This window comes from Leopardus geoffroyi, chromosome C2 (genome assembly GCF_018350155.1).
Source record: "Leopardus geoffroyi isolate Oge1 chromosome C2, O.geoffroyi_Oge1_pat1.0, whole genome shotgun sequence".
NCBI classification, from domain to species: domain Eukaryota; kingdom Metazoa; phylum Chordata; class Mammalia; order Carnivora; family Felidae; genus Leopardus; species Leopardus geoffroyi.
In genome coordinates, this window is record NC_059333.1 from 12,661,786 (window position 1) to 12,672,726 (window position 10,941).

General features: G+C 52.4%; 1 long non-coding RNA gene across 2 annotated transcripts; it reads left to right on the forward strand.

Annotated features, from left to right (window-relative positions):
* The first annotated feature begins 24 nt into the window (after positions 1-24).
* Positions 25-10,220, forward strand: LOC123575894. 2 transcript variants are annotated; one of them, XR_006701065.1, is made up of 5 exons: positions 25-505; positions 6,504-6,604; positions 7,131-7,217; positions 7,522-7,703; positions 9,845-10,220. It is a non-coding gene; the product is annotated as an uncharacterized LOC123575894 (long non-coding RNA). The 2 variants fall into 2 exon arrangements; XR_006701066.1 differs by lacking the exon at positions 6,504-6,604.
* Positions 10,221-10,941: the final 721 nt, after the last annotated feature.

Consider the following 10,941-nt stretch of genomic DNA (forward strand, 5'->3'; position numbering starts at 1 on the left):
TGGAACCTGCTTGGGATTCTCTCTCTTCCTGTCTCTCTGTCCCTCCCCCGAATGCAGGCGTGCTCTCTCCCTCTCTCTCGCAAAATAAAAAGAAATTACTAAAGTACTACCTCACGCTATGCTTCCATATTGAATACGCTGGTAAAAAGTACGGTCCCCTCCGGCTGCCCTTTGCCGCCGCAAAACCCCCAGGGCCCCTCTGTTGGGACAGAGCGGCCCCTCTGCAGCCATCTGTAAGGAAAGGGGGCTGGCGGTCGCTGGTGCCCGCCACGTGCCCACCGAGCGGACGTGGGTTAATTCACTGCACATCACCCACTGAGGAGGCCGGTGGCGAGCTGAAAGGGTGACCTGAGTCATCCCTGGTCACGTGGCTAGTGAAGGTGGAGCCAACCTTGGTCACGTGGCTAGCGAGGGTGGGGCCAAGAGGCCACGCGGTTGACTTGCTGAGGAGCCAGTTTATGGGCAGGTCACCTGACCAGATGGGAGGTTACAGACCAGCCTAAAGGTACGTGATCTTGTTGTGTCTTTTTTTTTTTTTTTTTTTTTTTTTTTAACCCATCTTTGGATCAGTATCAGAAGGAAACGAAGTGCCTGTTTTCTGTGCGGCGCCAATCGGGGCCCGTAGATGCGTCCTTTGACACAACTTGTGTTCTCCCGTGGTTATTTCATGGAGACCAGGAATGCTAGTAATAAAATCTGACACCACCTAAAGCCCTCCGGGCCAGCAAACCGAAAGCCCCGGGCAGTATTTCTGTCACAGGATTACCTCGTTCCTTGGCAACCGCTCTGCAAAGAATGTGCCATCCAGCTTGAAATTAACGGCCACAGGCTCAGAGCACAGTGGCCTTGAGCCTCGTGGAATCGTCTTGCAAAGCCTCAGAAACCGCCCCACCACGCTCTCCCCCTGCCGCCAGATCCCCGGAGTCGTGACCCCCTGTTGCAGAAAAGCCCTTCCGGCCCAAGTTCAAGGAGAGAGACGATGGGACTCCCTGGAAAAGTTCAGCGTGAGACGTCCTGGCAACGGCAGCCAGCCTTTGTACCTTCCCGTCTCCCAGGTGGTTACATGAAATGCTTTAGGCGCATTTTCTCCCGGATCCCTCACAACAGCCGAGTTCGGAAGAAACTAGGACTGTTGTCACCTCACAAACAAGGAAACTACAGCCCAGAGGGGTTCATGTGCCCAAGATGAGGCCCCTAAAAAACCCACCTGCTGGCCCCAGAGTCTGCGTTAACTCTGCTGGTGAGTTTCCACGAACGCCTAATCGTAGACACTGACCCGACGGCCGGCGAGCAGCGGCCGGTGAACGTCCAGGGAACACCCGTCTGCGCAGGGCCCCAGCCCAGGCGCCTCCACGGTGGGCAGGTGGCAACCTGAGATGATCTTAGGGTCTCAGGCCAACAGCCGTGGGACTTCGGGTCCTGAGACGGCTCTGGCTCACCAGCCTCTGAAGGCGAATGATGCCCAAGCCCACCCTTGACGGGCTTGAAGCAAAACAGAAGCTTGACTCGGCTCTGAAAACCGCTGCCCCAAACGACGAAAGGAAGAGTCCGGGTCGTGTCCCCCCCCAGAGGACCCTGGGGCACGCCAGCATGGATTCAGAGATCAGCCGACGCACGAATTCCCACACGCTAGGTCCTGGGCTACCGTCGGTCTGGATAGATTGAATTCTATACATTCAGACCAGGAGAACCACAGCCACGTCTGTCCTGCTGCTTGGGCCACGAGGCAGGGACAAAAGCACCAGATCACCCGTATGATCCCTGATCCCGCCGTTGGCTGTTGTTGGGCGGCCGCAGACCCACAGCTGTGTCACTGTTTTCACCCTAAACCTCTCCCGAGTGCCCCTGGCACAGCAGCCCATGGTACCCAACACCTTTTATAATTTTTCCGTGGCCCATCGAGAGGTCATCGTACTCTGGGTGGCCCGGCGGCCACCAGCGCGTGGCCGACGAACAGGACGACCCGCCGGAGCCCTTCACTCTGCCCCTTCGTGTGCAACATCGTCTTGAAATAAGGTGGAGCCATGTGCGCGTGATGTGGATTTCAGGACCGTGGTGCAGTAAATGTCCACGGGCCTCCCCCCACTGCCTACTGCCCTTCCCCCTTCCCGCCCACCCCCCAACCCGCAAACAAAGTAGGCAGACACAATAGCAGCATTATTCTAGTGGGTTCTCATTTCTTGTAACCCCATTTGCATCGTGCCCGAATGGATCCCATAGGCTCAGCAACTGTGGGTTTTAGCGATAAATTTGCAAAATACAAGATGCACTCAAAATACAAAACTGCACTCCAGTCTTTGGGTCAGAATGCTCTGGTATGACTAAATCGCTTACGTTGTAAAGTGAAAGAGATGAAGATAAGACAATCAAGGGCATTGATATGCAAAGCAAAACCCCAAAACTGAGAGCTGCTTTGAGTTTAACTAGTAGACCTTCACAAAATGAACTCCACTCACAGGAACAGATGTCCACCTTCTCTGGCAACAGTTTCCGGGGCCGGAAAACTCTTGGCATTTCTCGAGGTAATTTACATTTAACTGATGAAAGAGTTTTTGAGCCGGATAGCTCTTGATTTTGCCTGGGGACGTAAGTATGATTTACCTTATTGAATATGGGATTTTAATAGCTTTGTGCCATAGGAACCCCCAAATCGGTGAACGCAGGTAGAGGAGTGATGGCACCGTTAGCAAAAATGGTCCGACTTATGAATGCCTGATTGAAGCTGTGAAACTGTGAATTTCAAAATGGGTCTCATACGTTCAAATGTACGAGAGCCAAAATTCAAATGTGTCTCATACTAGAGTTACAAGAGCAGTATATAAATCGATTTCTTCATTATATATTTAAATATTCATAGTATTTTTCTCAGCTGAGGCATCGCGTACCTAACGCAACTGAGATTTTCGCCTAACTTCCTTCCCCAGCCCCGGGAAGGCTGCGAAGTGGCTTCTGTCTCCACTCCCGGGTGGCCCCGCGTTTCAGCACTTTCCCAACCCCGCTGGGGCTGCTGTCTGTTTATATGTCGTCTCCCTGAATGCACTGGGAGCTCTGGAGGCGGGGCACTGTTGTAGATTTTAATTCTTCCCCTCCAGAAGCAAGGACTCTGACATTTTCTGAAGCAGGCGAGGCTGATGTCGATGGGGGGGCGGGGCGGTGAAGGGACAGTGTCTTGTCTTCGCTCAAGGGCTGCTGTGCCTTGGCCCTTCTGGATAAAGGGAGGGGTGGGGCTAGAGTCAGGGGTGGGGGTGCTAATTCTTCACAAGGCCACGCCTCACGGTCAGTGACAAAGTTCCGGCACCTGCTAGGGTCTGGTTTTGCCTGAGGGAGGCTCCTGCTTCCACAGGCTTTGGCTGAACGCGGGACCTCCTGGTGCTGGGCGGGGTTTGGGGTCACTCTGGGCCTAACGGAGCACAGCGTCCGTGCTTTTGTCACAACCCGATTGGGGGCCTGCAGAATTCCTCAGCGAACGTGAGCCTCGAGGCTTTCTCGACTGGGGAAGCCGTCACCTGATCAGAATTTCATTTTAGGAGCAGAATCGTTAGCGGAACCCAGGACATTTTGTCATCACACAGAACACACCCTGAAAGATCATCTACCATGTTTTTGAAGCGTATTACTTTATTTTGAGAGAGAGAGAAAGCAGGGGAGGGACAGAGAGAGGGAGAGAGAGAATCCCAAGCAGGCTCCACGCTGTCAGCACAGAGCCCGACGCAGGACTCCGTCCACGAACTGTGAGTTCCTGACCTGAGCCAAAATCGAGCGTTGGACGCTTAACCGACTAAGTCACCCAGGCGCGCTCCACCCACACCCCCCCCCCCCGCCCCCGATCATCCAACAGTTTTCAGAGGACGAGCAGCCTCAGACTGAATCAGTGCCACACAGCACGGCTCCACGTGGGGGTGGAGGTTTTCCTGCTCTCGGAGGCTTCTGTCCAGTCTTGGGTGTCTCCAAAGGGCCACAGACAGAAGTTCTGCCAAATAGAAAAGTGACAAAACCTGTGTCCAAAAATGGCAAGGAGGAAGAGAAATGTCTCTGGGAAGCTTCTGGTGGAACGTGTGGAGCTGGGTAGGTAGACGTCCACACTACCCCCATCCCAGGGATGAGAGTCGGGGGTCCCAGAGCCCCCCTTGGACCCCCCAGTGTCTGCCTTTCCTCACTCCAGCTGCGTTCCGGTCCTGTCTTCCTCAGGCCATCTCCGCGACCGCACGTCTCTGCAGGGCCCCTCCCTGAGGCCACTTCCAGTCACCTGTTAGACCCCACAGCCCCCCACTCTGGGGGAGGGGGAGGCCCTACCAGTCAGCACCCAGGGAACCCCGGGCTGGTTTTTGATCAGAACTCAATGAGACATCTTAAAATGCCTAAAGAGAGGCTTTCAAACTATACAAATACTATGGGTTCAAATTAGAAAATGTGGGGGGGGGGGGGAAGAAAAGAAAAAGAATTCAAATATCATCTTCCAGAGAGAGGTGTTTACTTTTTTTTATCATGAAAATTGAAATCTATGGTGAAAGTACAAAAACAACTCATGGGGATCCCCCAAGTGCCCACCACTCAACTTGCAAAACTATCAGCACTTTGCAAATCCGTGCTTCGCAATGTCCTCCCAATGTCCCCTACTGAAGTCTTTAAATGTTTTTGTTTTGTTTTGTTTTTTGTTTCTGAGACAGAGAGGGAGAGGGGGACAGAGGATCCGAAGCAGGCTCCGCACTGACAGCAGAGAGCCCGATGTGGGGCTCGAACCCACGACCTCGAGATCATGACCTGAGCCAAAGTCGGACGCTCAACTGACTGAGCCACCCAGGTGCCCCTCTACTGAGGTCTTTTAAAGAAATTCCCAGACATTAGTTCACTTCATCTGTAAATTTTTTTTTTTTAAAAAGGTTTTACAGATTTGCACATAGAAGAGGCACAAAGAAAACAATAAAGAATCCCCAAAGTATAAACAATACAAACAACATTCTCTGGTCATAGAGCAAACAAACTAGAAATTCGCACTAACATCCAACCCACAGAAAGGCCCTTCCTCCTGGAAATCAGACATATGTATCTTTTTTTTAGTGTTTATTTATTCATTTTGAGAGGGGGGAGGGGCAGAGAGAGAGGGAGAGAGAGAGAATCCCAAGCAGGCTCTGCACCATCAGCACAGAGCCCGACGCAGGGCTCCATCCCACTAACCATGAGATCATGACCTGAGCTGAAATCAAGAGTCAGATGCTTAACCGACTGAGCCACCCAGGCATCCTTCAAACACCTATATTGAGATACACGCTTGCCAGATGGGAGCTATTCCAAAGCTGTACAGTTTCTAGAAAGTAATGATATGAACAGAACAGCAAGTATATGATTCTGCTCCAACAATATCTACAAAAATATCTAGTAGTAAATATCAGAAACTATAAATCATTAAACACCTAAATAAAGAACTAGCAAAGGACCAACAAAGTAAATAAAAGAAAGCAGAAGGAAGGAATTAATGGAGGTCAAAGCAGAAATGTAACAAGTTGAAAAAGAGTGTTTCACTAATACCTCAAAACCGGTGGATTGAGAAATCAACAAAATTGGAAAACTACTAGTTGGCGTAATTAAAAAAAGAAAGAAAGAAAGAACCAGAAATACACAAAGTAAATGACAAGAGAAAAATAATTAGAAGAATTTTTAAAAATAAGATGATCGGTGACTCCCATTGGCTCCCTTGTCTATAGCCTCCGCTCACAGCTCGTTCAATGCTTGGGTGTGGATGCTTGTTCTGTTCGAACTCGATCCCACTAGAAATCTCCTTTTCTCCCTACATCCCCCGCCCCTGGGTCCCAGGCCTCTCCCCTAGTTGCAACGCTCGAGGCTCAGCCTTTGAACTATGTACCGAAGCCTTGTGAGCAGCCGACTCAGAGCTTGAGACCAGGAGTCATCAGGTGTGCGATTCTATGTGGTGTGTGCTCAGGTTTTCGCGATATTGTCCCGCAAGTGGCAAATAGAGTCAGGGGACTTGCTGAGGTTGTTTTGAATGCACCAATATATATATATGTGTGTGTGTGTGTGTGTGTGTGTGTGTGTGTGTGTGTGTATTAGCGCTAGTTTAGGCAAACAAATTTAAAAACCTGGATAGAATGGATAAACTTCTAAGAAAGTCAAGTGTACCAAAATCAACCCAAGTAGAGAGAAAATGTGTATGCAGAGAGCTGTCACGGAAGAAAAGGAGAAAACTCAAACACAAAACTCACCAAGGGACCCTATGAAAACCTTAAAGACCAGTTGATCACAAAGCTCCTGAACCATCACAAAGCACAGAAAAAGAACGTAAGCTTCCGTGTTACCTCCATGAAGCTAATAGAACATCGCTAGCAGACCTGACAAAGTCTGTCACTAACAAATACCGACGCGAACATTTTTTCATAAAGCCAGAAGCAGAGAGAATCCCCAAACACGTTTAATATGTCACGAGCAAGTGGGATTTTTTCCCAGAAATGCAGGGCGGTTTAATATCAGGAAATCTATCCTCTTCACAGAGCTGGGAGAAGAACCACGTGATCACGTCCACACCCGCCAACAAGGCATTTGACAAAATTCAGCTCCCGGTTGATGCTGGCTATAAACCACAAACCACAGGGTACGGATGTTCTGCCTCCTGCCACATTTCTCTCGCTCTTAGTCTTCCAAAACGCGACTGGGGTGGGGTCCCAAGGTGGGTCTCCGGAGCCCCCCCGTCCGTGGTAAGGCTGGGTATGGAGGATGAGGTTGAGGGGCTAAGTTCAGACGAGGAAGCCGGGTCGACGTCAAATGCTTGAGCAGCTGAAGAGGAAGCGGAAGCCCACAGGTCTCCTTAGGGGAAGACCAAGGTGGTTGCCAGCCTGGCCAAGGGTCCCAGGAGGGCAGCTCCCCTCCCACCACCAGCCTCCAGAACTGTGGATCGGGAGGTCCAAGAGCAAGGTGTCGGCAGATGGGTTTCTCCCAAGGCCGCTGTCCTTGGCTTGCACCCGGCCACCTTCCCGCTGTGTCCTCACATGGCCTTGCCTCAGTGCACCCCTGATGTCTCTTCCCCTTCCTGGAAGGACACCTGTCCCCTGGGGTTAGGGCGCCACCCTTCTGACCACAGTGATAAGGTCTTCTCTTCTCAGTGTCTCTTCTCTTCTCAGTGCTCGTGCCTGGCTCCAGCTTTGATGGTGGAGGCATCTACTCCAAAGACGTCTCTCCGGTAAACACACGACCGGCCACGGAACTGGGTAGAGAGCCAGCTCCCCACCTGCCGGTCTCCTTGTTTCAGCCATCTTGGTTGATTCAGACAACAGACCATTTGGGCCTCTTGCTTTTTTTTTTTTCTTCTCTTCCCACCCTTCGAATTCCTAGGCCTATATTTTAAGTTCACCAGTAGAGTATGAACCCTCAAAACCCTAGCCCCCGCCTTCAACCCCAATAAAAGTAGAATTCCAGGACTGGGCACTCACACACTAACTCTGTCTCTCTCTCTCTCTCTCTCTCTGTCTGGGACCTTGCTGTGTGGCCCCGGGTGTGCTGTGTAACTTCCAGGTCCTGTAAGTAAGAAATCTTTATTTCAAAGTTCCCTGACGGTTGTCACTGAAGGACATCTGCCACCAGATGCGAGAACCAGGCGGGCCCGTCCAACCACAGCACTGGTTACTGTTCGGCCGAGACCAGCGCACAACAATGACCCCGTCTGACCTTATCTCCAAACGCCATCACAATCTAAGGTAATAGAAAGGTGATGACTTCCGTGTTTGAGTTTTAGGAGCATGCAGTTCAGTCCGCAGCAGGCTCTGTCGCTTAAAAAGCTGCAAGATCTCGGGTCATTTATTCACCTTCCGAGCTGCAGTTTTGTGCTCCATGTGCTGGAAATAGCAGCATCGCCCCACCTCGTAGGACCGCGCAAGCCATCGAGCCCCCCAGGCTTCCTGCCCTCTTGCCACCATCACCGGCGCGAAGCTGTCTTCTTCGTGTTGCAAGAAGGCTGTCGCGCCTCCGGGTACCGTGCCTGTGCGTCCGGCAGGAGGACGGGGGAGGGGCAGAGCGCAAGAGGCCACCGTGGGGCCCAAGCCTGCCTGCCCCGCCTCGCCCGTTGCTCCCCGTTAAACCACGAAGAGGCTCTTGCCCACATTTTCCCCTCGCCCCCCCTGCCCCCTGACTGGCCCTGGTGCTTCCCCGTGTGGCCCCTCCTCCAGGGAACTGTGAATAACAACCTTTTCAGTGGTGGTTGTCTCCCGACCTGATGGCCTCACTGCCCTGCATAATAATAGAGCCTTCCTTTTAAAACATGAGGATGGAACAAGACCAGTGGTGTTCTGGTGGGGGGGGGTGTCCCCGAGATCACGGCCTGCAATTTGTTCTCCGATCTGCTAACTGCCTCTGCTCAGTGCTGAAGGGCACGGCTTCCCCCTCAAGACGGGGTGCGTGGGGAGCGCCCGGACACCTGTCACTCCTCCAGGGCGTGGCCCTTCGTGGCTGCTGTTCCCCCGCGTGGGCTCCTGAGCCTTACCCCGCGGCCCGCCCACCCCCCCCACCCCCCACCACCATCCTGGTCACACTGGTCCAGTGGCTGGGGTGCAGCGACTAGAGGTTTCCCCTCCCGGAGTGCAGGCTCTGTCTGAACCCATATTTGGGGACCCGGGAGGGGGTCAAAGAGCTGCTAAGTTTAGAATCTCAAAGCAACGTTCGCAGCCCGTGAACGCAGATGCATGCTGGGCTGTTTTAATGAAAGGAAGTTTATATAAAAAGCTGTGGGAAATGTAGCACTTCCTTGGATACAAACACAGCCCAGTTACACATTCGCTCAAGATTTTGTCACTGTGACAAAGAGTTTCAGGAGCTGGAGGCCAAGTGGGCTGTCAAGAAGAACAGTGGTGGCCGAGTGAGATCGGGGTGGGGGGAAGGCAGAAGCCTGTTGTCGGCAGGCCCCTGGGTCCTCAGATTCGGAGAACCACATACTCAAGAAGAGTTAACTGCTTTGCTCTATCATCTCCGGCTTTGCAGGCCGGAGGGAAGGCCGTATATCAACGGGGCAGGATTAAGAAGTATTCCTTATACTTGCGAAACAACCAGTCATGGTTGTTTGGGTGATCAGGAAACACGATGCCAGCCCCTAGTCTGTATCCTCATGATCAGGGCTGCCGTGCACCGCCGTTCAGGTTGCGCACAGCGCAAGTGCCCCTGGCCGAGAGGCACAGGGGGCTGAGATTGAGAACGGAGCTGCGTCTACCCAGAGAGAGTGACGTTTTCTAATGTTTCAAACCAAGCCATGTGTCCAGGAGGGACATCCATCTAGAGGAAGAGTGCCGTCTGTGATTGTCACAGAGGCAAGGTCTGGGGGCCCTGAGGTTGACCCAGCTGAGTCTCCTCCTACGTGGGCGGCTTACCGAGCCTGAGGAAGCCGGGCTGAGCATTTCAGATAACTGGTCTCACCTGATGAGAGGTGGGCCGGGACTCTGATGTTGTCAAGGCTCCTCCTCGATTGGCAGGATTAGCTGGATTTCAGGGAAACAGGGGACCGGGAGGGACTCCATCGTACCCGGCCCTCATCCCTGACGTGACGAAACACCGTGGATGCCTCTGGAGTTGGCCAGGAGACAGATGCAGTCTGATTTTTTGTTTTCCTTTAAATAGCCCCCTTCATGGCTCCAAACTCAGGCTTCTCTGAGGGAGGCAGAAACCGCCTCTGGGCGCTTTGCTTGTATACGTTTCCCCCGCAGAGAGTGTCCAGATGCCAGCACCAGCCACATGCGTGTCTCCTAGTGGCTCCTGGGCCTGTGGCCTTGCCCTTCGTTCTTACAGGTCAGCAGAAAGACCACGACCAAGGCTGTGACTTGTCTCCAAACAGCGATTCTTTCCTTTCTTTCAGTTAAAGAGCAATAGTTAATTCCGGAAGCTGGACTCCGTGCCGAGACTAAATCGCCGCATTCCCCACCCTTCGATGTAGTTGGGGGGTAGCCACGTGATCAAACCCCGGACAAAGAAATTAAAAAGAAAGGATGGGAGTGACACGGGGACACACGTCTTTTATAGTGGCTTCTTCCTCCGGACACCTGGGTGGCTCGGCCGGTGTCCGGCTCAGGTCATGATCTCAAGGTCTGTGAATTTGAGCCCCTCATCGGACTCTCTGCTGACAGTGCAGCGTTCGTTTCTGAGTCACTGTCTCCCTCTCTCTCTGCCCCTCCCCCACTCGTTCTCCCCCCCCCCCGCCCCTCAAATAAAAAATAAACATAAAAATAAAGTGACTTCTTCCTCTTCTCCTTTCTCCTTTCTGACACCTGGAACACAGACGTAATGGCTGGACTCCAGCAGTCATGTTAGACTATGAGATGACCCTGGGAAAGAAAGCCACATGTGGCAGAGCAACAAGATAGAAGGAGCCTGGGTTTGTGCCATCATGGGCCACCGTCCCACTCGGGACGGTCTGTGTGTGTTCTTCTGTTCTGGGCTCAGTCACTATTTTCAGGACTCGGTCACTTGCAGGTGAACCCAGGCTAACCTGCGTAGCAATACAACCCATCTCACGCTCCTGTCACTGAACTTATGCCCATTTCTGCAATGACAGGATGTTGGCAGACTAAAGAGAGCCCTCCTGGCAGAGGAAAACGAGGAATGCTCCCAAACGTCTTCCTGAGTTCCACTCTTAGAGGAAGTGAGCTAGATGCTATGGCACTAGACTGTCACATTGACAAATGTGGGAATCGCTTACTGTTCCTGACTCAACATCTCATCTGGCGGCCTTCACGTTTTCCTCTACTGAGTATTTTCTGCTGGCAGTTTTGAAATGATCAGTTACCACTGCGAGCGACGTTCAACCATCTGACCCTGAGAGAGGGACAAACAAGGAGGGGCCGATCACTGGCCAGTTACTTTTGGGGGGAGGTTGGGGAAGGAATTTCTGAATCAAAAGTAAAGTCTGTTAAACTCTGGAGGTGGGGCCGTTGAGCAGCGCCCCTTATGCGACCC